Here is a 26,944-nt window from a genome sequence, read left to right as displayed (position 1 = left end):
TATTTATGATAATTTTCAATTACGATAATTCGAAATCACCGGATGAAAACCATTATCGAGTCAAAAGTTATCGATCGTGAAGACTCGTTTTTTTTTTCGAGGATCCGATTCTATTCGAGCTTCCTTAAAATTCAACCCCTAATCCTGCGCTTAGAATTTGTATTCACCTCGTATCCCGGAGAAAACAGCGGACGATCGGCTGCCGCGTTTCGCTGATCTTCTTCAACGGTTAACTAATTTAAAACCGCGTCCCCTTAACTTGAGCATTAATTCATGGGATGCGTGTCGCGAATACACGGAGCCGAGTTTTGAAACTTGTTGGAAACTTCAGGAAAAAAACTTTCGTTAAGGAATAATACCATCGAAAAGATTCCATATAACAGATAGCGAGGATTGCTCTATTATCACCAAAATGATGCAACAATCGATAATCTCGATTAATTTTCGTTCGCGATAGATTATCTTCGTTTCCTTACAATTAGAAGCGATTATTTCTCCTCTACGTGCCCATTCTCTCGTTACGTTCTCATATGTATAATAATTCAACAATTTCCTCCCTCACCGAATAAAAATAAGGCGAAATTCAAAGGATTAAACTTGAACGAAAAAAGAAACTGTACATATATACCTATATATACTCGCTATTTAAAATTTTATCGTCGATTAATCGTGCGCAAAAATCTTTTTAATACCACGAAACTTTCGCCTCTCTCGTCATCACGGAAGAATAATTGAAAAGGATAAAAAACAGAGAGAGAGAGAGAGAAGGAAAAGGATGAAGGCGGACCTGTCCCCGTAAATCTTCCTCGCGAGGACATTAAGATCGCTGACATTTCGGCTCGCTGAAAATGTACGTGTAACCGATGTAGCAAGCCCCGCGTACACGCATCCGCGTTATTACGCGTGTACACACAGAGCTGAAAACGGTCCTGGCTTGCATAAATCTCTGGAGAAATTAAAGTGCACCGCTCTACAAAACGGAATTGTGTACCGGTATGAATGAAAAATAATTTGTATACGCCTGCACCATCGTATTTCCCACCGTTACGAGTGTGCCGGTGTTCCTCTATCTCTCTAGTAATCGGTTTTCCCGTTTTACTTGTTGCCCGATATGCGAGTGGCTCGTGTTCTCTCGTGTCGAACGAGAGACAGAGGGAGTTTTGAAGATACCGTGAAGAATGAAAGAAATAAATAAATATGAAGGTAGAATATTTATCAGCTTTTATTTCGTTTCGTTTATTTATTTATTTTTTCCTTTTTTGTCGATGGAATATCATTTCGAAAGACTCTTAAAGTTTCAGTGTGTAGTTTCGTAATGATACGAGATACAGGGAAATTTTAAAGTATGAAATATTCAGGTTTTAACGCGGTCTGTTATAAAAAAATTTTTTTCGAGCGAAATCACAAAATATGAAAAAAAGAAAAATGATAAAAATTCGAGAGTTGGGAAATTTTCTCTGGACAAATGAAAAAAGAATAAATCGCTGTATCGTATAATATATTTTACGTGATTTTTCATTTTTTTTTTTTTTGAAATAGATGATTTCTTGAAGATAACGAGTATAAAGATCGCACATATTGACGTATCGACAATTTATAGTTTATCATTTTCGAGTATTTAACTTGGACGACATACAGAGATCTCGTATCTTAATAAGAGATAAGGAAAAATTAAATATGTTGTTTGTTTAATTATTGCTACTAGAATTTCCGATCTATAAAAGTCATTCTGATATTTTTTTTTTCAAATGCCTGATTAATATATCGAATTCGCGAGATCCGAATGACACGGGTTCGAGAAGATCATTTAACGAGGAACGTGGTTGATGAAGGTCTTCGGTACATTTGCATAAAAGCCTCGTCAAATTCCATCAACCCCCGTCAAGATGTTCCTGGATTAGGGTGAGACGAGACAGACTTTTGCGAAACTTTCCTCTCCGTTTGAGTGAAATCAACGGGTAATCCAATAAAGGTGACTCGCATTTTTGCCAAGTCCAATATAAAAGAAAAAAAATCAAAATTAGAAATCGTATGTATGAAATGATGCGATAAAAATTATCTTTCGAGTGTCTTACAATTACGTTTAAAATACGAGGGGGAAAAAAAAACAAAAAAAAAAAAAAAGAAAATGAAACGAAAAATTTCCAATATTATCAATTGTCTTAACAATTGATCCGAATGGAAGAAATTATTTTTTAAATCGGCTCGGTTCCAACAATTCCAACGGACGAGTAGGTCAGGTACTCGATTATCGACTTGCTTATCGGTCACACAAAGTTCCCTAAGGTTAGGTCTTAACGTGATCTCGAACGTGATCAATTTGATTAGCATTGCACGTGTCCGTGTAATGTAGCTTGGCCGTGGAATCGCGCGTTTGACTTCCATTCTCGTACGGGAAAACGGCGAAATGGTGAAACGCGAAAGGGTTGCACGTTTTCCCCGGTTATTTTGCGCCTCTCATTACGCTGGAACGCATTAATCCGACGGGTTTCCGGCTGACGGCTATTAAAAAAAATCTTGCCCTGTGCTTATACACGGTGGCGAGATAAATTCGCTCATCTCCCCCTTCTCGAAAAAATATTCTATTTGCATGAACTGTAGAGGAAAATTAGAAGAGCGCGAGATATTAAGAAAATATCGTACATTGTATCGAATTGTATTTTTATCTTTCTTAAAAATCCGTATACTGTTTTCGAGAATAATGATAAAACCCAAGAATAGTTTCCACGATTCTTATTGCGAAATTTCAAAATTCTTATTTTCGTATGATTCTTTTATACGAAAAAAGAATTATTGGAAACTTGGTTTTATTTCACGCGATTAAAAATCTTCTTTTTTTTTTAATGACGACAACGCTCGAATCATCTTTTTCCTCTCTTTCTCTCTATCGTATTATTCCATTTCTCTTTTCCCCACGCGAGACACGATAGTAGGCGTTTAGGCAACCCCGTATATAATCCACGCGTGTGCACGCACGCTCGTACCGGTAATTACTCACGTCACGTGGCGACATGGCCCGTTGCGCTTTTTCGTTTTGGCTCTGAGCGGCCGCCCCGTCGGCGTGAAGAGCTGACAGAACACGTAGGAACATTGTAAACCAGCTTAGAGTGGATAATATCGGTCAGCGGTTTTTTATGACCGTCAGACCGGAGGAAAGTGAAAAACGGAGAGGGATCCTGGTGAACACGGCCGGAGGGTGCGATGCTCCACGTGCGCATACATGAAATTTTCACCACCGGTGATATTTACGAGTCGTTGGACCGCCGTGAATTCTCCCAAAAAAAAATTCAGATAAACGATCATCGATCATCGCGATTTCGCTCTTTTTTCTCCTTCTTTGTTCTTCCAATGCACGTTGTCTGTTTTATTCCATTTTATTTTATTTCCCTTTGTGGAATTCTTTGGAATTCGAAATTAACAACAACGAACTCGATTTAGAATCTTTTTTAATTTTGGAACATTCGTGTAGACACGCGATTATTCGTACTGATTGTTCAATCGATAATAAGTTTGCACGGATTCTTTTCACATGGATCGAAAGTACACGGTCACAAAAGCTGCGAAAATCTCGTATCTTTACGAAATTGTATTCGAAAGGGACGAAAACGGTATCGAGACTTCAAGATTTCGGCTTTTCCGAAATGTGTTTGTAATTTTAAGAATCATTCTACTCAAATAACTTATTAATCGAACTCTTGTAAAATACAAAGACTTGTACGACTGGCTGATATCATCGAGCACTAATTCTGTCACCTTTGATCCGATACGTCTCCCTCCCCTCCTCTTCCAATGACGTCAATACGAATGAGCTCGTTCGTCATCATTACCAACCGTTGAGCCGTTGGTAATTAAAAAAAACTCTCGTCCCGTGCGACGAACGAGCGACTGATTTTTCTCCCCGAAAGAAGATGGATCGGGGATCTCGAACTCGCACGGTCCCTCCATCCGCAGAATTATCACAACCGATGATAACGATCCCTTCTTCCAGATATACCTGGAAATTCTCCAGACTCGCCGCCAATATTATTTGTCGATCCGTAATCCCTCGAAGAGGGAAGCGAAGAGCGAAATGTGGCCAATTTGGAAAATATTGTAAATCGAATCGCCAAGTTTTTTCCTTTTCTCTCTTTTTGGTTTTTTCCTTTCACCTCGAAACCCGCAAGGAAATCTAACGAATGGCGCGTGCGAGGGTCGAGTTTTGTTTATTGGGCGAGGGATCGCGTGAAAAACGTTAGGCGCGAGAGATAAATTTCTCGTGCGATTCGCGGAGAAACGGATGAAAAGTGTGAGAAAGATGGGGGATTGATCGGTGGATTTATTTAAGTCGACGCGTTGGATGATTAATTGGAAAGTTCAGGGTCCTGGTCGAATGTTAGGACGTCGCGTAACGACGTCACGAATATTTCCATAAACATGTCAGCGCGTCGTGGCAAATATCGAATATCGATCACAGGGGGGGTTTGTTTGCGGTCGAGTCGAAGCGAGGATAATTAATTCAGTGACGGTCGACTTCCGCGTGTAGCCTGTAGACAAAACACGTTCTTTCCTTCCCGTTTCAACGTTTCCTCTTCTCTGGATCGATCTGGAAATTACGGAAAAACTCGTTCGCTCTTTCATTGCCTATATTTTATCCGTGAGAATTTGTATCGATTATAGAAATTCGCTCGCACTTTTTACGAGCAACATCGAGAAACCTGATTGTAGAAAAGATGCGATCTACGGATCGCTTAATAATTTCCATTTGAAAGGAAAGCGAAGAGAGCGGCGGGTTCGACGAAAGTGGTGGATATTTGGAATTCATCGTTCAAGGACATTTTCGAAATTTCGTTTCGAAACACGCGCAGATCAGTCCGATCGATTTGGCCAAGCGAGATTTCGCGAAATACCGCGTAGATTATGCATCGGCGTTTCTCGTTGAATGGATCCGTGCCCAGTGATTCGTGAACCGCTATCTGGTGCACGTGACCGCACGACCCTTGGCCAGACCAGCGCCCCGATAATAGTTCTAACCGTGCAACTATACACGTATGTAGAATGGAGCGTGCACACTGCGTGTCCTGAAAATTCATCAATCGCCTCCCTCAAAATTTCCCCAGCCGTCCTTTTCTCTTCTCGAAATTACGCGTGCAATCTCCATTCAAGCGCGATTAAATTCCTCAACGGGGGAAAGGAAAGGGGAATGTTCGTTGTCGGAAGTAAACGTCGAAACGGTTGGATGGAAAATAATAAAATCTTGCGCGGGAAAGAGATTTGTCGAGGATATCGAGGAAACGTTTCTTTTATTATTAGGAGGATTAGAGGAACGACACGTTCGGCAAGATTCGAAACACCCTGTGTAGCCCCGTATACGCGTGTGTTCAGCTGGAAACGCGAATCGATGCGCATGCATATGTATACGGTGCGGTTATTATTAGATTTCGATGCGTAAAGGGCGACGTGGTGAAAATGGGCTCTCGAACCAATGGATTCGTCTATATCCCCGTATATATAACCCTCTTCCCGAACGAAACGAGTTCCCCGTATTTTCTTGTTCGCCGTTTCTTCGTCGTTGCTTTCGATCTTGCCTCTTCCCGTGGAATTCCGGCTTCGAATATTGGATGGAATTGGATGGAATGGCAGCGGGGTCAGCGTGTCAGCGTCTGGCAACGATTTAAAGGAGCGTCGCACGCTTTTGTCGATGCAAAACAGGATCCAGCCACTCCCCTCCCCCTAGCTTTATTGTTTGATGTCCAATTAAATCGCGAAGCATCCGTGTTTACCCGCGGATGAAAGCTGTGAATTAAACGCGCGATATCGTCGATACATGGAGTGAACAGGGAAGAAGGGGATATCGGTCATGTAACATCAGGAGGCCAGTTTCGATCGAGTTCTCTTGAAATAAAAAAAAATTGAACGAGAAATTATACGAAACGATACGAAATTAGTAGAAACAACATATATCCACTTCAGTAAAGTAGTTTGAAGAGTCGGGGATGAGAAATTCTCATTGTGCGGAACGCCTATCTAAAACCGATCTAACCAAGCATCGGGGAGATTAAAATTTCGCTAATCACGGAATTAACAAATCACGTTTATCCGGGGGAGACTCTTGCAACTCTCAACTTTTTCTTCAAAGACAAAAAAACGAAAAGAAAGAGCCGCTCATGTTCAAACTTCCGCCTCGAATCCTCGAATTCGCTCCATCTCACCGTGGCAAATTAAAAGCGATCCCCTCTCTCTGGGTGAGAAGAGAGGGCGGCCCGGCCCATTTCATTACCGCGAAACGGACAAAAAGCGCGCGTTTGGCGGGCAAGATCGATCACAGGAAGGATGATGCATGCGGATTGTGACCCGGATTAAAGGCTCGCCCCGTGCCTCGTCCGTCCGCCGGGACGAGGAACAATTTTTATCAAACCGATGGCGAAGCAGAGCGGCTTTTCCCTCCCCTTGCTGCACGAGTATTCCCTGCAAATCTTGGATCGCGTTGTCCAATCTGCGCGGCTTTTGTCGTCCCATCGAGAGATGGATCATGGGACACGCGCAGAGGAAATCGAAAGTCTTGGGATTAAGTTAAATGTGTCTTCTCGACATACTTTCGTATCTTTTTTTCTTTTCCTAGATTCTTTTCTATCCGAGGACGAATTTTAAGAAGACTATTTTATCAACGAAGCGAAGCGTTCTGCGTTTGTACACTTGTTCCATATTGAAGATTCGTTAAAAGTAGAAGTCATCTACCGACATTTTGAACAGTAGTGTACATATGATTCGAGCGGTGCGCCATGTTTGGAAATGCACCGGCTCTCGAGCGGAATATGTAGGGCGCGCGTGCTGCAACGTTTGAAACAACAATCGGGGGACCGTCTCGTGACCGAGTGAACCGAGCCATGAATATTCCAATTTAAACAGAGGCTGGAAAGGTTTGAACAGCGTGGGGTGGTCGATTAGCTCGTTCGTGGAATCGTTGGAGGGAGGGCGACGCGTGGGAAAGAAAGAATACGTTGCGTCGGAGGGAATTCACGGAATGGAATTTCACTTTTCGAGGAGATTAGGTCTCGGGATTAGACGGGTAACGCCCACCTGTCAGAGCATCCCAGGCTCCTCTTTACCTGCACCTAACGTACAAATGACCTAGCATCGTGGTGATGGTGCAAGTTGTTGCGTGGTCACGCATCGACGAGTAAACGGCACGCAAAGTTTTCGATTGAACCTCTGTGTTTGCACCCCGGGGGGTTGTCCTCGAGGGGGTTTGAGAACGTCTAACAGGTTTTGGAATTGTTATTACGTTGCGAGGCCACGCACGCAGGTATTGCTATTGTTGTCGGTAGTTTCGAATAACTTTTCTCGAAATTATGATATTATATTCGAGCATCCTAATTTATATTTATACTCGAAAGTTAATGGGACAGTTGTTTCGTTCCCTATTTATTCGAAATAGGGGGAAAGAATTTGAGTAAATTTGATCGAGATGAATAAAGGGGATATTATATTATGTTCGATGCGTCGAAACGAATCGTGACTATTTAGCTTTGTGAGAAGATTGTTTCAGTTTCTTTCGATGATATTTCGCGTAATGTATTGCATGATATTTATATTGATACTCGATATATCGACGATAAGTTACTGCAAAGGCATTGATTTTATGACGTATCGATCGAGTATTACACGGTCCATCGTATTCATAATTCGCAGTATAGCGATATATTCCTCGCGTTATCAGTACACAGATTAGCCGATATGAAGCCTCCTCTGTACGAGTACGTTATTTCGTGTGCTGCAGATTTTTTCTTTTTTCGAAATAGGCCGAAAAAAATTTGTCGAGATATTTTTCCAAGAGAAGATATTTCTCTGATAATTATTTCGAAATCTCTCTCCTCGATAAACTTCATTGATTTATTGCAAATTCTTATATCGATTCGTACATTAATCAACGACTCATTCATTAGATTACCGACAAGTGTGCGTATCGAATATCCAAATAAAGTATCATTTTATGGGCGTGAAAAAAGAGGTATACGATCTACATATCCACGACCAATCGTAAATTAATAAAAGTTTTTTCAAAACGTATCGAAAGTTAAGACGTTTCGAAATCGATCAAAAGTCCCGTTTCTCACCCGAAAGAGAAATGCAAATGCAAAAATCTCTTTTCGCCCCACACTCGACCGACGAGAAATTCGCTGGAAAAGGGGCGGAGGGCAATTTTCAGCTCGCAACGATACCTCGGAAGAAAGAGGAAGAAAGAAGAAGGCTGAGTGATGGCCGGCGAGTCTCTTCAAAGAACAAGCGAAAATCAAGCACGCGTGTATCAATCTCGAGTGCCAATCTCGACGAGAGAAGCGTTCTCTTATCTCCCTACCTTTGATATCAGAGGTCCGCCCCGCACGGTAGCGATGCTTTGCCGTCTTTCGACTTTTTGAACCCGACTCGGGGTTTTCTGTACGTAGATAGGGGAAGGAGACTCTTCCATCCCCCTTTTTCTCTCCCCTGTGAGTTTAATATCCCAGCTTGCAGATCAAATTTCTTACGTGTTTCCGTGTTGTCGACCATTTCCTCGCCTGGCAATTTCACCTTCGACGCGATTTTTTCTTTTTTTTCCGGTTCCCTTCTCTCCTTTTCTCTTCTTCTCGTTTCTTGCTTCGACGGGTTTTGACGGATACTGTGTCACTTAAAGGATGTTAAAGGGTTTCTCTTCTAGTTTCTTTTTTTTTTCTCTGTTTTTTTGAGGAGAGAGTATTGTGTTAATAGATATTGCGTTGATTGGAATTGTAGAAACTTACGAATCGTTCGTAAGTTGATCGAGAATACGGATGTGTTTGATTTCGTATTGAAATTTTTGATAAGCAGAGTAAATATTGAAGGAACGATGTACAAATTACATGTGATTCTTTCCTCGATGCTTGCTTTCTTGCATGCTTTGGAACATTATATCATTTTAAAAATTGGAATTTTTTTTTTAAATGAATTCTAAATTCTACCTAAATATAAAATTTGCAAAAATCTTGTTTAGAAGACAAAGAAGATACATTTCGTTATGTATGCGTTATAATTCTTGGCAGTATTTCGCCAAGAAGATGAAGAAATATCTTCACGTTGTTGAAATTTTTTTTTTTCTTTTACACAATCGATAATGCCGATAATCGGATAAGCATTCAAAAAAAAAGAAAAAATAAGAGATACTTGTGCATTTACGAGGAGATCTGATAAGTGGAAACGTAATCGGTAAACTTTCTAACTGATGGCGAGGCCATCGGATTGAATTGGAAATTTCCTCGCGCGCGAAAGTTTCCACCCAAGTTGGAAGCGCGCATACACACTTTGTAACAAAAATCGTAACAATTCCGATCAACCAAGTCGATTTTAATCTATATTAAATCGAAATTGTTCGAGGTCGTACAAATCATCATAAAAATAACAACGATTATAAAAATTCTATTCTCTCTCTCTCTCTTTTAATCCCTTCTAAATAAGAAGATAAATCAAATCCCTCTAACCAAGAAGGAAACAAAGAGTCGTAAAACGGAATACGCACAAATTCCGTCCCGTTCTTCGCGAAAAAAGGCGAAGGTTCGGCGTCCAATTCCACGAATCACCTTTGAAACCGGAAACGAGCGATCGTGACGAGGCCAACCTTTCCCTCTCCTCCTCTCCCCGTCGGAAAGGAAAGAGTCGAGGTCGCGTGAAAATCCACCAAGTCTGTTTCATTAAAAACCGAGAGCCGATATCCACAACCCGTGAAATTACTGGGAGGAGGAGCGCGCCTTGTAATTTCACGATTCGCGGGCCTACTTGACACTCGGTTTCCGCGATCTGCCCGCGCGCGGAAGGGTTTAAGCGATTACCGAGGAAACAAGAGGGGTGGGAGACATCCCCTTCTCAGATCTTCTCTTGATACGCGAGAAAATGACGGGTCTGTTTCGTGACCGGCCGACAAATGTTCTGAAAAACGGGCCGTTGTTCGCGCGGTGGACGACTGGGAACCAGAGGAGTCACGCGGTTTTTGCGAGGACGTTAACCGAGTTTCACTGTAACTGGGGAGGGAGGGGGAGCTTTGGAAAATAGCTATTTTTAGGAACAAAAGGCTGTGTTTTCGTTTCTTATTGGGATAATGTATTCTTTGTTAGTATTTTTATTTTCTTTGCTCTAGGATATTCGTTATTCCTCCTTTAATCCATTTTCTTGCAGAATTTCACCCGTGTTTATTATGCCATGGTTCTTGAAATTACCATTTAATATTCCATTCGGAAATCTAGTTAAGTAATGAGGTCTATCGAAATGTTTCCACAAATTAACAACGAAACTTCCCGTTCTCCCATTGTTCCCGTGGAATAAATTCTCTTACCTCCTTATTTCTAAAAGGTCCCGACACCGAGCTGCGCACTTTGAATACATAAATCCCGTAACCCGCTCACTCGGATATCGACCTACTTCCCCCGGATTAAAATTCTGAATTCCCCCTATACTTTGACTGTATTAAACGGCGCAACGTTTTTTCGCGAGAAACGTCTTTTTCAACTTGTGAATTTCCACGTTTCACGAAATTCAAGAAAGAGAACAATCGACGTTCGAAGAAGAAAGGCCTTGAGGAGTCCGATGATGATGAAATATCGCGTCAAAAAAAATACCAATTATCTTATCCACCTTATAAGTTCTTCTATAAATCATCCTTCGATCGATAGATTAGACTATATTTGAGATGCAATAATTTTATTACTCGACGAAGAAAAATATTATTATCGTATCGTTTACGACCTCGCGTTATTATTTTGATAAAAATTTATTTATCGAATGATAGGAGAGAAAGATGATACCATGGCTATTCTTCGAGGTGTATATAACTTATGGTGTCTCATGAATGGCTGATCAGAGGGTATATATTTCAAAATCGTGGCGCGATATCGCGTGCAAAGGATAATATTGCGATTTAAAAACATTAACTGTCATCTTGCCGTCCCGTGATGGATTCATGGTGGCGAACTTGCTATCTTGCAACGACTTCTTCGCACTTCCCTTTTACAATTTCTTAATAAAATATCTTGCCATTTCTCCTTTAAAAAAAGAAGAAGAAGAAGAAAGAAAAAAAGAAGAATCTTAAAAGTAACCCGATCATAATAAAAATCCTGCCCAATCTATACTACATCCGTGCTCGATCCGCCAACTCCGGAAATATTCCATCGCCCTGTCTCGCCCGTAAAACGCGTTCACCCTGCTCTCTTTGTACACCCGTCCTAATCTGAAAGCCGTGTTTCAAAATACCTCTATCGGGGATGGTACAACTATAAATCTGAGCACCGGTCTACTCCACTGGTAGACCAAAAAAAATGGAAATATGAGGGAGAGAGAGAGAGATGGGCTGGACGCGGTGCCAGCCGCGTTTTCGTCCGTCCAGGAAAAACGTTAAACGGGGATATAAACGCCCCGATTAATTCTCAGCCACGATTTTTCCACCCTCCACGCTCGGCTATTATCTGATTAGCTATCGCGTTCCGCTCGTTTTGGCAACACCAGCTGCTGAATTTCCCCCTCCGGGTGTTGCTGCGCTCTGCTGCGAAATTTGTTTACGAATCTAGGGGGAAAGGGGGGGAGGGAAAAAACTAGACTAGTCGTTTGCGAAAAGATAATGTATTAACAGTATATCGTGTAAAAGTTTCCTTCTTATTTTTCATATTTTCGTGATTCGAATTGGCACGGCAATTATTATTCAGAGACTCGGTCAGAGTTATTTATTGGAATAGTTTTGCAGAGAAACTATTTTTACTATTTTTATATATTATAGATTATCGCGCGATTAAACGTCATTCACGAGATAAAGAATTTAGAGCAACGCTTGGTCGGTTGTTTTCACCTTTGTTTTTTTTTTCTTTTTTCTTTTTTTTTTTTTTTTTTTTTAGATCCGTTTAAGAGATTTTACATTTGTTTATTTTTAGCGCGTTGTTATTGCGCGTTTTATCGAGGTCTGTTGATTTAAAACGTAGGCCGATGTTATTAATGGTCGGCGATCTGAAGCGTGTTTATTTGCAAAAGATAATCGATTCAACAGGGGAGGATCCGCTAATCGGTTTAAAAAAAGATTTCCTTCCCACAAATACATCTCTCTCCCCCGTTTCCTGTAATTAAAAATTAAAGACTACTATACTTAATCTCCCTTAGAAAAGTGAAACACGCAATACGAGCGCGTTAAAATTAAAATAAATTCGAACAAAGCAGCGTATTTAAAAAAAAACGAGTTTCGAAAATACCATCCAAGTGTCGAGGCGAAGCCCCTTCTCCCTTTATCATCCCTCCACTTCGAACGAACTCAGACGTCAAAGCAGACTCAGAACGATCGAACGAGCAGCGATTGCATAGTAGAATAGATCCCCGTAGGAAGTTAATTACTATTTATCCGCGATAAGTATCGACTGAAAGGGATCCTTGAAATTTCCGCGTTCGAGTCCGCGTGCTCGTTCAATATCGATGCACGCACGAGCGTGACGAATCCCCGATTATTTTCCTCCGCGAACAATGCGGTGTGTGGGATGCGTAGAAAGACAGACAGAGAGAGAGAACTGTTAATTTCCTGTCGCGGAGGCAAATAGGCGACGAGACGCAAAGGCTCGCGAGGGATCTTTACCCCGTTTACACGCCTCGACACCCTTCCTATCCTGCCTACTCTTTGTTTTCGTACCACGGGTATATAATTCACAGCCGTGGTTATTGTCGAAATCGCGAAAAGTTTTATAATCGCGTGGATATCGAGGATGGGCATTGAGAAAGCAATCGGGAGAGATACGGAATAACAGTGTTATTTTATGCAAATGGAGAAACGAATGAATTGGAATATTGTTTGGAAATAATATTAGAGGAATCTCTTAATTTTTGAAGTATCGTTCGAACGAATAATAGAGAATGAGTGGATAGATTATTCTAAAAACTTATCGTTTGCGAATAAATGAAAGATGAAGGTGTACGTGATCTGGAATCATCCAAGTGAAAAGAAATCCTCTCGCGATTCTGAATAGCTTCGTTTGTCAACCAACTGACGAAGAGGGAACGATCGCCTTCCCTCGCTCGTGCAATACACGTGCTCGTTTCCTTTGCAGTCCGTTCGGCGCGGTTTCGCCGAGCTAATTAACGAAAGCGCGAGTCTCTCTCGGGATCGTGAGAGAAGAAAAGCCAGATGTCGGTCGCTTTGAAACTAAAACTTTCTTCTAACCTTTGGATGGACATTTTCAAGACGGAGCCGCCTTACTCTCCCGCGCAATTTTTCTCCCGGTCCGCGTCTCTGGTACGTCTTTTTGATTGTCGCTTCCGGGAACGTTTGACGCCGCCGCCGCCGCGAAACACTTGCCTGGAATGGATGTAAGAAATTTTCGACCGATGCGAGAGTTTGGTTAAAGGGTCGGTGGACGGATCTCAGAGGCGGAAAACCCTGCCACCCTTTGATCTTCCCTCTTTTCTATCCTCCCTCCCTCCCTCTGTTTTTCATTTTTGTTGAACGCCACGGCGGGGGAAACACACGCTCGACAAACTGACTCCACTCTATGAATGTCCCGGATGAATCAAAGTATAAAAAGGTACAAAAGCGGCGTTGGCTTTTAATGGACAGTTTTTTAGAAAGCAGACCGTGGTTTTTTGAAAAAGGAAAAAGGCTATTCGAATATGTGCTCTGTTTAAGAATGAACGAAGATACCTCTACTGTTACAGAATTGTCGTAAAATGTAAACTTTAGCATCTATAATTATACAATCATTTTCTTTTCAATTTTGTTCCTTCCGCCGCGTCGAATGTATCTTATTCTATATTCTGATATTATACATTCCGTAAGCGAGTGGAGGATCCGTGCAAAGTCGAAGTAGACGGGGAAATATCGTTAATTCCCTCCCCCGAACAACTATCATCGAGTTTGAACTCTCGACACACAGTGGAAGCCGACACGGTTTCCGAAATTCCCATTGTTGGCCGTGTCTTGACGGTCGGGTATGAATCCAGAGGGAAGGAGGACGGGAGGGGAAACGGCCATCCTCTTCGGGTTTCACGCGTTAATGCTCGGCGGGAAAGCGCGAGGAAAAGGAGCCGGGGACCTGAAACAGATTCGTGTGACGAGGGTAATGAAAGGTTGGCGGAAAACACTGGAAGAGGGGGAGGCCTCCTCGTTGATGGGAAATATCCGCGGAGTTGGAGTGTCTTGATGGAAAACGTTCCGGTGGATGATTCCTCGCGTTCCCTGACGCGATTTTCGGGGAAATGGACGGTATGGTATCGAGCAAAAGGAAGCAAAGGAGCTTGTCCCGCCCATTATCCTCTTTCATGCTCGCCGACCTTTTTGCTTTGTAGTTATTCCTTGGGTAAATTATTCTTGTTTTCTTCCATCGAGCTCGAGAAACTGGACTCGTGTAGCTTTTCTAGCGTTATCATTCTTGTAATTCTTGTAATAATCTTTAGAATCTGTGTGTATTGTTCGACAAGATACAAGTTTCTACTTTACTTTTTCAAAGTAAAGTATTCTTCGAATCATCAGAATCTGTGTTCCTGCTCTCTCTGATCGATGATACAAGTTTCTTCTTTTTAGAATTGAGGAGTGGAATGATGGTTAATTTCACGAAACACGCTAGGATTTTAGTCGTGCCATTTCTAGTTCAACGGTACAACGATGTTTATGATTATTTCACTTGAAATTCTGATCTCGGAATCATTAGAGTCCGCATTTCTCGCCTGATCGATGATACAAGTTTCTACTATACACTTTTTCCACTCGACCCGGTATATTTTTTATTTAGCGACCAAATTCACCCCGAAAATTGATAACATAGCTAAATATTCGAAAGAGGAGGAGCGGGATAACGGCGAATCGATAATCCAGATCGGTGACTTTTCGAGATTCCTCGAGTAACCTCGCACCTATCTCTATCTTCCCGAGAACTGGTAGCGCGCATACATTTACCAGTGGTAAATAATGGAAAGGATTCGAGGACACGCCTCGTGTCTTCATTTTACTTGGAAAACCGGGGGCTCGATCGATCGATCCCTCGTGTCCCCGTGAATCGCGGATCCTGCCGGTCTGAAATCTAGGTCGTCCGCCTCTTATCGAGCTTTTTTTTTCCACGGGAATCGGGCGGAATTGAAATATCTTGGCCGACTCTCGAGCGTCATTTCATCGATCGAGCGAGCGTTCCTTTCACCATCCTTTAAGAAGATCACCGATCGCGGAAGACCGGAGATTTAATCGAAACTGTTCTTTACCGAAGATCTCTTGGAAACCCTTGCCGATAATTCGCGAAATTTGTTCCGTTCGTCGTGCGGGGAAAAAGAAAGAGGGAGCACGACGATAGAGTATGAAAGTTCTATAAAAGGGGATAACCACGACGGTCATCTTTCGCGGTGTTACGCGAGAAACGTAAATCGGCGCAAATCGTTATGCTTGTTGTCTGGTATCGATACCTTTCTTCCTTTCCCCTTTTCTCGTACTCGATTATCGAGGTCGAGGGAAAAATGGAGCGGAAAATTGAATTATGAATCGCGTGTAAATGCATAAACATGCGCGCGATTCTCGGCGCGATACGCGATCCTCAATTAAGTCGAGAAATGCATACAACGTTTTTCCAACCGGCGTGTTGTAATTTAAACTTATCCAACGATCTCGTTCCGATTACGTTCCGCATCCGATATTTTACCCGTTTAATTAATATTTCGGAGGGGCAGGGGGAAGGAGGCTCGGGGAGGGGGAGGCAGACCGGCAAGTCGTCTGTTTCAAATTGTATCGATTCGAATAAAGTTGGCCGCGGTCGAAATTATGTTTACAACTACTATCGGGCGCAATTTCCGCGGAATAATTACGGTTTAATTGATATTCGAAACAGAAGCGGAGTCGAAACTTTTCCGACCCGATCCCCTCCCCTCCCCCGGATTCGTATTTACGGTGACGCACAATTAATAAGCGCACGTCATCACTTTTCACGCGAAAACGTCGAACGTCGATACCATTAATTGGCCCGAATTCCCTTTGACAAATTGCCCTCGTCGATTCGATTCTAGGAGGTAAACGATCCCCGGGATACACGAATATCCTAATCCTTCATTCGAGATCTTTTCGATTACCATATTGTAAAATTTCATCGGTTTTTTTTCTTCCTCTTCCTCTTTCTCTCTGTTTACCTCCAACCAATTCAAATTCGACGATGATAATTTCGAAATTCGAAGAATCTTGTATCGTGTTTTTAAATAATTGAAATATTGTAGATGTATCGTGTCGTTAAAATATTTTCAACTACGTGGAAGATATCGATCGATCGAATGTGACTGTGGAGTGGGCACGTGTCATGAATTTTATCGCGTCTTTCATTATTTGTCTTGCGAGACTGCTTCGTTGGTCGCGTTGCTCGTGCATTCTTAAAACTACTTTTGGATAAATACTTTTTGAAAATTGCAAAGTGTAATAAAAAATGGTGAGAAATATCTGAGGATTATAATTCACGCGAGACATCTTTCCGATAAATATACACATCGAAACATGATATCCGATGAAAAATTGAAAAGAATCCATCGTCAATCACGAAACAAACATCCACTTTAATAATTAACGTGTCGTGGAATAGCTAACGCGTATCAATAGGAACAGTTGGATGTGTTAATATGAACTTGTATATTCCGTCAAATTATTTCAAATTAGTTGGAAACCCTCAATGAAAGCGCTCGTTATTCGAATCGGTATCCGTTATCACGCAGTTTCAATGTTCGATCCGATCGCACTTTCGCCCACTTTCGACGCCCCCCTTCAATCGAAGTCATCGTCGACCAAGAAAAGCGTGAAATTCATTAAACGTTTCGCTCGATTGGAAAAGTAACGCGGTGTCACGAGGACGATATGAACACGAGGGGGGTTTGTCGCTCGGCGAGCAATATTGTCGCGAACTCTCTCCGCTCCAATCGAGCAACTTTTTACATCTTTTCACGGGCGTGAACGAGCGGATGCTTTCGTTCCTTTTTGCTCGTCGCGCCTCGATCGAGAATTCTCTCCTCCCTCAATTTTCGCTCGAAAGATTTCGAGCATCCGATTTTTTCCACTTCCTCCTCTTTCTTCTTTTCTTATCTTGGCCACTTTTTTTTGCGCCGTTTAATCCAGCCGCGTTGCTCGTGCAAGATTCAAGAGCAAAGCTCTGAATTAACGAGAAACAACTTCTTGCACCATGAAGATTATTAATAGACGATTCGAGTTGAATTTTTTTTGGAACTTAAAATCTTGGAGGATTAAAATTCATTTCGTAATCGAAAGCGTCGTTCCAAATAAAAATTCTGTCCAATCGGCCGATCACGTTCAACCACCGAACCAATCTCCGACAAAGTAAAGTATCCCCTTGACAAAGGAATCCAAGATCCAAGATTCTCTTGGATCTCTCAAATCCATCCTCATCACGGTGTCAAAGAAAAAGGCCGGACCCTCCGCGCAATATCTGCGAAAAGCGAGGCACGCTCCGATCCCCGGCCGGTTTCCGGCTGCAATCGAACTGCCACCCTTCTCCCCCGCGCCCCTCAAGGAGGAGGGGACGTCAATTTCCGCGGAGAGTGCGGAAGAAACGTCAGAAAATTGGAAGGAAGCGGACGAATCTCTCGGTGGATTCGATTGTTCTCCATCGCGCGAAAGTTTTTCGGCCCGACGACGACGACGACGACGACGACGGCGACGGCGGTGGGTGCCCAGCCGGGCGGAACCGCCGCCAGACAGCGCGGGAGGGGCAATGCGGGCCTCTCTCACCGAGGCGGAGACACGGTTTTGCCACGAAAAAGTTGGTAGCCCGATTAAGTCGAAACGAGGGACGACAAGAGCGGGACCGTTCCTTTCGGCCACTTTGCCGGAGACGTCGGGGAAGTTTGGCCGAAGGGGGAGGGGGAGGGCCAATCCCGGAAGCGACGACGTCGTCGAGGAATCTGTGGAGCGATGGAGAGAAGCAGGCCGTTCCTCGCGATGCAGACGGATTAAAAAACTTGCTGCTGGCTCGGTGTAAATAGGGAGAGGGAGAGAAGAGAGGGAAGTGTCACATCCGTGAATTAATTCGTGGATTAATTTCAGAGCGAGGGGGAGAGGGTGGGATTGGATGATTTACGACGTGTCGTCGGGATCATATCGAAAGTTCGAACACTTGGTTTATGGGAGAAGTTCGTTTAATATGTGATTTAGCGGGTTCAGATAAATCTTGTTTCGTTGTTTGATGATTATTTACGATTTTGGATATTCCAATTAATTATATTTATAGAAAAGTTTCGTATTTTATCGAACGAACATATTTATGATTAATTTACAAGTAAAATGAATTGAAAAATAGTATAGTTTCCATACTGGTTCTTCATTCAGTCGGAATTAACTTGAATCATCCCGATCGATCCAAGAGTTGTACAAAGAACCCTTCTTCCTCTCTTCCCCGCGAAAGAAAAAAGAATCGATGCGGGAGGCTTGAAAGAAAAAAGTGTAAATTTTCACGCGATAATTGTCGACGAGAGTCCAGACTTGGACGGGTAAATTGGTCGAGAGCAGCACGGTTGGCGGGGTCGAAGGGCCCGAAAATTTCCACGGATGGAATTTTTTTGCATCTTTCGAGCGCGAAACTCGAGCTCGAAGAGGGACGGTTCTCTCGCGACTTGACACGGCGCGTTAAGAGCCCACTAACGTTGGAGAACGTTGGAGGGTGAAAGGCGCTCTTCCACCCCCGCGGCGAGGATTCCAGGATACGTCGCGACGTGTCGGCAGAGATTTCGTTGAACGGTTGAATAACCGAAAAGCGGGCGCGGAGGCAAGCGTGCAACAACCGGAATCGGGGCTCTGAGTACGCGAAAATGTAATTTTTTTATCGTGCTTACGGGAATTTTTTTTTTTTTAACTACTTCCAGACATTCGAAAAGAGAAATCTAGGGGTTAAAAAAGAGAGCTATCTTGAATACAGTGGCTTATAAAAGCGGTTGAATCCCTTTTTTTTACGAAGAAATTCTGATTTTAATGAAGATGTGTAGGCTGTAATTATAACGTAACGTAACATCGAGCACGAAACGATTGATTTAACAAGAAAGAAAGACTCTGGGATTCATTGAATCTCGCGATCAGAGAAAATAAAAGCTCTTCTACTTTTCATATTAAGACTAATACGAGCGGAAATTAGCGTAATCCGGTGAAATAAACGCGCACTGAGAAGGATCTCCCTCGATGACGAAGATTTCCCAAAGGAATAGTTCGCGTTTTATTCATCGTATCGTAAGCGCATTAATCGCAGGACCCCAATTTTTAATTGTTAACGTAACGTTTGCTTAGTCAGAGCAATTTTGGTCAGAGGTGCACTTAGTCCAGCGACGGAATTTAGTTTCTGTATCGCGTTACCACGGTAACAGGCCTGATTCCCTTCCCCCCGACTCTTCCTCCTCTAGTCCAATAGTCCATCCTGCGGTCGGACAGGCCGGATCCTCGCCCCTCCGAGTTTCGACGTGAGCCGAAGGGAAGAGGGACGAAAAAGGGAAAGGAGACAAAGAGGAACGAACGATGGTTGTTGTCCCCGTGGAAGAGGAACGAGGAGGAAAGAGAGGGAGGGGAAATTCCACGGGGAGAATCGACACGATGGTTCAGGTAAAATCGCGAGAAAGTGGACAGTTTCCTTGGCATCGACCCGGCAACCCTCGTCGATCTTTCCGCCCGCCTACCGAGTTCTCTCCCTGGGTAGCCTGGATAGAGGAGGGTTGATCGCTGCCAAAAGGGGTGGCGAGGAGGGGTCGCGTTAACGCGATAAAACGGCGCTGACGCGAATTATTATGCGTCGCAGGTCGCGATCTCTGGCAGTGAGGGAGGAAGGGGTGGAGGGTTTCGGGTCGGAAGGCGACGGTGTAAAGCGATCCAGGGGGCCGGGGAGTGGTTGTTTGCGCCCTCGGTGAAAGTATCGATAACGATCCGTGACTCGTTCCTCCGAAAAGGAGAAAAGGAGACTGAAAAGGGGGAAGATTACTTTTCCTTATGGAATTTTAAAATTAATCGTATTTTCAGTGTTGGAAAAATTGGAGGAATCGAAAGCGGATGATACGAATTTACAAATAATGACGATAAATTCAAGGAATTAGCGAGAGGACCGATTGAAAAATTCGTATATCTGTTCTTCTGATTGATCCTCGTTTCTGACGATTGAAAAGTCGGAGGGAGGGAGTATACTTTGCCTGGCTGGCCCCGAAACCCTCCAAGGGAGGGTGAGAAGAGTCTGTGCACGAGCACACGACACGGTATTTACATTTAATAGAAAATCTCCTCTTGCACGAATCCTTCTATCGTAATTCAATAACGCTGAGAGAGCCAATAAGGGTTGCGAGGCGGAGGAAACGCATACCGATCGACGGTTTCCTCCTCCCTATTTTCGTATTTCCCTCTTGGATTTGTTCTCGCCCCGAAACGCATTCTCGCAACCACCCCCTTTTTGTCCGGTATAAGCGAAACACCGACGGGTTCAATTATGATTAATGGCCTCCGTTGGATGGAGATTCTCCCCCTTTCCCTCTCTCTCTCTCTCTTTCTCTGTGCTTGTTTCAAGGTGGATCGGAGGATTTTTACCGGGGAGATCCTTTTGTTCGTCGGGAAGGATGGAGGGGGTGAACAGGGAACGATGGGCGGGGTTAATGGACCGATGCTTTTCACGACGTAATGAGAGTTTAATTGGGGTAATTACTGCCCCGCTGTTTCGTTCCCCTCCCTTCCGAGTATTGTCTCGGCCGGGGGATGACTTTTGGAACCGCGTTCACGAAGTGTAAATTCATCTTTTATTCGATTCGCGATCGGGCTTGTTCATGGGAGGAGTAAGTGGAATAATCTCGCCACGAGACGAGCTAGGCTACTCTTGTTCGAATCGTATAATAAATTGGTTGAATGAACGACGATTGAAAATATTTTAGGAGGGTTTTATTTTTAGTTCGGAATTTCATTTGAATCGAATCATTCGTTCTTCTTCAAAGGTAATCACGATAAGAGAAGTATAACGCGATCGTAAAAGAATACCTTTCCAAAACGTTCTTTTCAAACGAAATAAATTATTCAAATATAATACAATTGGAATACAATTAATCGTCTTGAAGTAAGTTAAATTGGACCGTATCTTGATCCGTATATTAATCGAATAAAGAATTAAATGACTCGAAAATTGAATACTTGGAAATTCTACCAAGTGGGGCGATATTAATCTGGTTGAAGTATCGCGGGAACTAGAGGAATAATTCACGAGGACGTCAAAGCTGCACGATCAACGATTTTAACGCGACAACTCGGTCGCGCGTGATTAAGAACGGCTCGATGTCTCGAAAAGAGCGCCGATGAATTTTCCATCCGGCAGCTCTTGTCAGCCCGAGTTTCCCGCCCGTGGAATTTTTGGCCGTGAATTCAACGTTTCGCGTTTTATCATAGATACACCATGGCGGTCCAGGACTCTCGTCGTAGAGAGCGTGACATATTTTTGTTCCAAGACACGAGAAGGAAACAAAGAGTGAACTTAATACATAATGTTATCGATTTCGATATTTTCTCTAACTGGTTTCGAGTTATATTTTTTTAATATCGAGTGACGATAATATCGAGTATCAGATCAAGATATATTAGAATTATTAATTCAAATTTCGTGATCACGTTTGATTAACACCTTGTTCGTTCGATCCTTTTTTTCTCTTGATATAATTTATTGCATCTATAATTTAAACACGAGTCAAAAGTGATCCAATCACCTTTCGTCACGACAATTCGACGATTAATCGCGAGTATAATAGGATCAGGTCAAAAATTAAATTTTTACCAGACACTTTTTCTCCTCCTCCGTGTATGTATCTTTGGACTATCGAAAGGGTAGGAAAGAGAGGACAATTTATTACATCTCTCACCCGGTAGAATACCGTGGAGGGTGTTGGATCAAAATTTATAAATACGCAAAATTGGGCGTTACGTTAATTAAAAGGGGGAAGGATAGGACGATTCCCAAGTCAAACTTTGCCCGGCTCGTTCGGTTAAAATAGCGCAATAATCGTATTCTCGAGATAATTTTGACGGGTCGCGATTATTGCAGCGACACAATATTCCGCGAAGACGAGGGCCGAAAGGGGAGGGAGAGCCTTACCCTCCTCACTGGGTAGCTTCTTCCCGGTAGAATCCTTAGCCGGGGCTCGTTTGTACCTGCTTCGTTGCTGTTTATATTTAATCTACCGGCAACATTTAGGGCCTTATTTCTGCTTAACTAAGCGTTCCTCGTGCATTCCAGCGGGCAAAGTTTGTACAAGTAGAAACTCGGTGGCGTTAGTTCCACGCCATTCAGTAATTCCCCACGGAGCTACTTTCGAGGAGGCTAATAGCCGGCTGAAGGGATGCTCATCCTTTTAAGATTTATTAAAACGAACGTTTGTTCGCGTTAAAAAGAGAGAGAGAAAGAGAAAAAGAACGTTCTTCTTTCTTGGAATTATACGAGTTTCTAATGCATGCATGTTGCGACATCATAGATTAAGTATATTGTTTAATATCGTTCTATAAATGTTCGAAAATATCAGAAATAAATTTTCGATAAATATCGAGGAACGGTCGAAGAAAATGGGGGAAAATCTTTTTCATCGTTTATCATTTCTTGTGATGAAATCTCCATAACATCATCGAATGTCGAAGCTGAATTTTCCATAAAAATCAAAATATTTTTCCGTAAAACGCGAGGAATCGATAAATGCAAATAGAACGATATTCTCAACAGCGTATTTCAAAATCGTCGAGATCGATGAAGGTGTGAACCATCTTCGAAATAACAAGATTTTTGCTATCTAATAAAATCCAAGATATCAGAGACCAGCTACCAAGATGCCCGAATTATCAATTAAAAAAGTATATAATACTCCCGGTTAATTTTTAAAGCACCACTTATTCCTGGAGCTCCGAAACTTTGCCGCCTGTGAAACACACCTTTTTTAATAATACTCTTTAAAAAACCTTCTCAACCTCGCCTCTTGAAAAATTACAATTCTCTCCCTCTTTCTCTCGTATGTAACGATTCGATCGCCCTTACACGTTGAAAACTGATCGATGAAAACAGAAACTCGAATTGATTTCTTTATTTTTCCCCTCGATTCACGATAATAAAACATAAAACTGGAGTGTTCGATCCTTTAATCACGGATACCAATATAGAGATAAGGTATAAGCAATGAAATCGCGAACAAACGATCCTTTATCGACAACTGTAGCGAGATAATGAAGCAAGGGTTAATAATACTCGTTTTTTTTCCTTCTTTTAATCTTCTTACCCCCGTAGAAGTATTTTAATAATAAAGTGCTCACTAGTACCTCTTTTTTCTTTTTTTTTCTACATAGTTGAGCAAGCATCGTTTGTCCACGCGATCGTCGTTTAATCATCCCCCATCGTCACAGGTCGAGCCACCCTCTCATCCCTTCTCTATTTGCCACTCGACACCTCGAGGAAACACGGGCGGGCGATAAAAAATTCACGGGAATTCTTGACGGGCGAATTGCGTAATTAAAAGTTTCCTTTCGTTCGAGAACCTTTTAAAATTAATTGGACAAGTTCCGCGGAGCTGTAGAACCGGGCTCGAAGCGAACTTCGACCACGATGGCCGATCCCTTTTCGCTGCGGAACATATATAAATAAACAATCGTTTAACTGCATCTCGTGTTGCGAGCCGACTCGTTTCATGAATAAGAGAGAGAGAGAGAGAGAGAAGCGTGGGGATATATTTGAAAAAATTCGATCGATTCTCTTGGATTTTTCCTCCGCTTTCTCCTCACGTTGGAAAAATTTCAAAAACCTGCGGGAATACGAGAACTCGCGAAATATTTATTCTATCAACAACAGTCTTTCACGCGAGAAAATATTATATGAATGAAATTTGTAATTTTTTAGTTGCTACCCGGCTCTACGGAAAATTATTATTATTTTTTTGTCGGCATAATGTTTGAAAGTTGTGTAGCTGTAACGTGAATTTATTATCAACTCTTTAATATTTTGCGGCAAAGTTTTAGAAGAATTAAAAAAAAAAAAAATTGCGGGAAAATTTTGTTTTAAAAATAAAATAAAAGTGGGAATAAGGGTTCTTTCGATCGTTAAACACGTAAAATGATACCATTATATAATAGGCAAAATTCATAAAAAAGAAATTAATTAAAAGATTTTAAACAGGAGGAATAATTACATATTAAACATATTTCAATTTCACGATGATTTTTTAAGAATTTAAAGTATGAAGATAAAAATTTATACATTTTATATTTACTTAAATGCAATATATATGTGTATTCTGTTTTATAATTTTAAAAATGAAATTAAATGCACGATGAATCGTCGAGTGAGAAAGGAATGATTAGAAAATCCAAGAGTTCGATAAGTTTCCACGTTTCATTCACGATCACGAGAAGTTGAATTGGAAAGAGTCGCGTAATTCCTCGCGAATCGAATAATTAGTTCGCGGAGAAATTTCCTCGAATAACGACGAATCGATCTGATTAGTGCCTGCTCTCACAATTAATTTCCAAACGCGCGCTCTTCACTCGTTTTAAGTCCACTTCATGAAAAAAAAGATCGACTTGCTGTTCTCTTAAAAGAAGTATCTAAATATATTATTTCTTAATTTATCAAGAAGATTTTCTTCCTGGAATTTTATACGATTCGTCATCTACTTTCGAGTTATCGAAAAGATACTTAAAAGGCCTTTTTTACTCTGTTGTTCGACGAAATAGGATACTCGAAAATGGACAAAGTGCGTTACGTTGTATCTCGAAGACTTCTCCTTTCATCCCTTTCGATTGGACCGTTAAAGAAATAGCGAAAAAGTGTTTATACAGAACATGTCCCCCCCCAATGTTGCTTTCTTCGCATTGTCGTTCTTCTTTGTTTTCAATGGAAGCTATCCAAAGATGAATCCTCCCCCATCCCTCGAAACAACTCTTCTCCATCTTTATCGTTCTTCGTTTTCAATCTCTATAATTATCGATATCGTCGTTTTAATTTTTCCCCTATTCCAATTCTGAAAATAAATAAAAAAACTTATACTATTCTTAATATTTCGTATTATTTCGAGAAAAGGAAAGGATTGAAAATTCAAGATCGATGCGTTATTTAATTCATCCATTTCAAACTTCTTCTTCTTTTCCATCCGAAAACCCATCGCGATCTTGGTCCGTGTGATCGAGCGTGGTATCGTAATTCGTAATTCGTGGACAGTGGACGATCAATCAAACGGTATCGGCGCATTATCAGGGTTAAATTAGCGAAACTAATTTCGCCGTGAGCCGCATTAACCCTATACCAGGCCGGACAAGGTAAATACTGGGCTGTGATTGCGCCCCGGTTAAGTGTACTCGCGCGCCTTAACATAGGCTTGCACCCTGTTTAAAGCACGCTCTAATTTGCCATCGAACACGCTTTGGAGCCCGTTGTTTATACTGCGTTCGCTACTCCTACCGCTTTCCACCCTCCCTCCACTTTCTTCGCGTGTACACGTGAAACACGTTCGTTTGTAACTTCACTAGGGATTTGCTCTACTACGATAGAGGATATATCGCAGATATTAATTTAATAATATTATTTCAACCAGCCTTGATAATATCGAGGCACGAAATAATATTATTAAAATTTAGGAATTATCGAAATGTCGAAAATTTTGGTGATGCAAAGATAAGATTAAAATACAGAGATTAATTTATTTCCCGCAACGATTTATTTATCGTAAAATTTTTGTAATATCGAATTAGGGCAAAAGAAAATTTTTCCCACGTTTGTGAGAAAAATATCCTCCTTCCAAATTTGCGCAATACGATTAATTCTAGAGGAATTCTATCCTCGCGTCATTATATCATACCCTCCCCTCTCCCATCACATTTTATCATTCTCAACTTTCCACTTGTTTGTGCGCGAAACCGGGATCGAATAACCAATCATCCGTATTGAGTTAAACCAATCGGGAGTATCGTGTTCAGACATCGAAAAACAAGGAAATAAACGATGGAAGGCGGGAAAAAAAGGCGGAGGGAGGGGGGAAAGCGGGGAAGAATTAAACGAAACGACGCGCGGCGAGGAGGAGCATTGTTTCAATTTTCACCACGATCGTTTCGATTAATTTTCAATTTTCGCATCTGATACGCGAATTAGCTCCGCGATTCAACCAACGATTCCTTTCCTAAAATTTCCATCGTTATCATAAAGTAATTTCCATCTCGAAGTGTAAGTTCGTAACGATTATTAGACGGGGTTGATCCGACGCAAGTGTCGCGATAAGACCGGCCGCGAAACGACACCATTAATTATAACGACGCGTACGAGTGACCGAACGATTGACCGTCCAATTTCAATAATTAAGTCGAACGATTAAGCGAATAATTATCGCGCATTATCATTCATTATTCCATCAAGCATCGTCCCACTCGCCATACGTATATGTATATACATATATATATATATACATATACATACACGTTATCAGATTGTATCGATCCTACTTGGCCCCCCCTGAAGCGGGTCACACGCCGTTTCCGCCGAATGCAAAACTGATTAATTTACGTAATGGAAGATCAGAAACAGGCGGGCACAGGGCGACATAATATTTCGATAATGCACGGCGCTTCTCTCGACGATGAAACGACGAAGAAGAACGAAAACGTGAGAGGGGGAGGAATGAAGAAAATGGGTATGACATAAGCCCCCGTTGGTTGGTGGGCGGCTTATGATATCGATCGCCGCGTTTCCATGAAAAATTTCTCCCTTTCCCTCTACCCCTCCTCTCACGTGTTCACTTTTCGCTTCGCTTCGTTCTAAACTCGGTTTCTCTCGGTTAATTAAAATTGAATTATTCCTCCGTTTGTGTCATCCATCACGTTTTTTTTTTTTTTTTTTTAATTGTTTTTCGTTCGTTCGAATATAATAGAATTTTTATTTAGAAGGGAAGGGAGGGGAGAGTGAAAACGGTGATTATAATGAATGATGATTATAACGGGATCGCATCA

At 42.0% G+C, this 26,944-nt stretch overlaps 1 protein-coding gene across 4 annotated transcripts in view; it reads left to right on the top strand.

Moving 5' to 3' along the window:
* LOC108001153 (zinc finger C4H2 domain-containing protein) overlaps positions 1-26,944 on the top strand; it is a 243,898-nt gene that overhangs the window by 87,423 nt on the left and 129,531 nt on the right. The window lies entirely within an intron of this gene.

The sequence above is a fragment of the Apis cerana genome, linkage group LG10, assembly GCF_029169275.1.
Source record: "Apis cerana isolate GH-2021 linkage group LG10, AcerK_1.0, whole genome shotgun sequence".
NCBI classification, from domain to species: domain Eukaryota; kingdom Metazoa; phylum Arthropoda; class Insecta; order Hymenoptera; family Apidae; genus Apis; species Apis cerana.
This window is presented reverse-complemented; position numbering and strand designations above follow the sequence as displayed.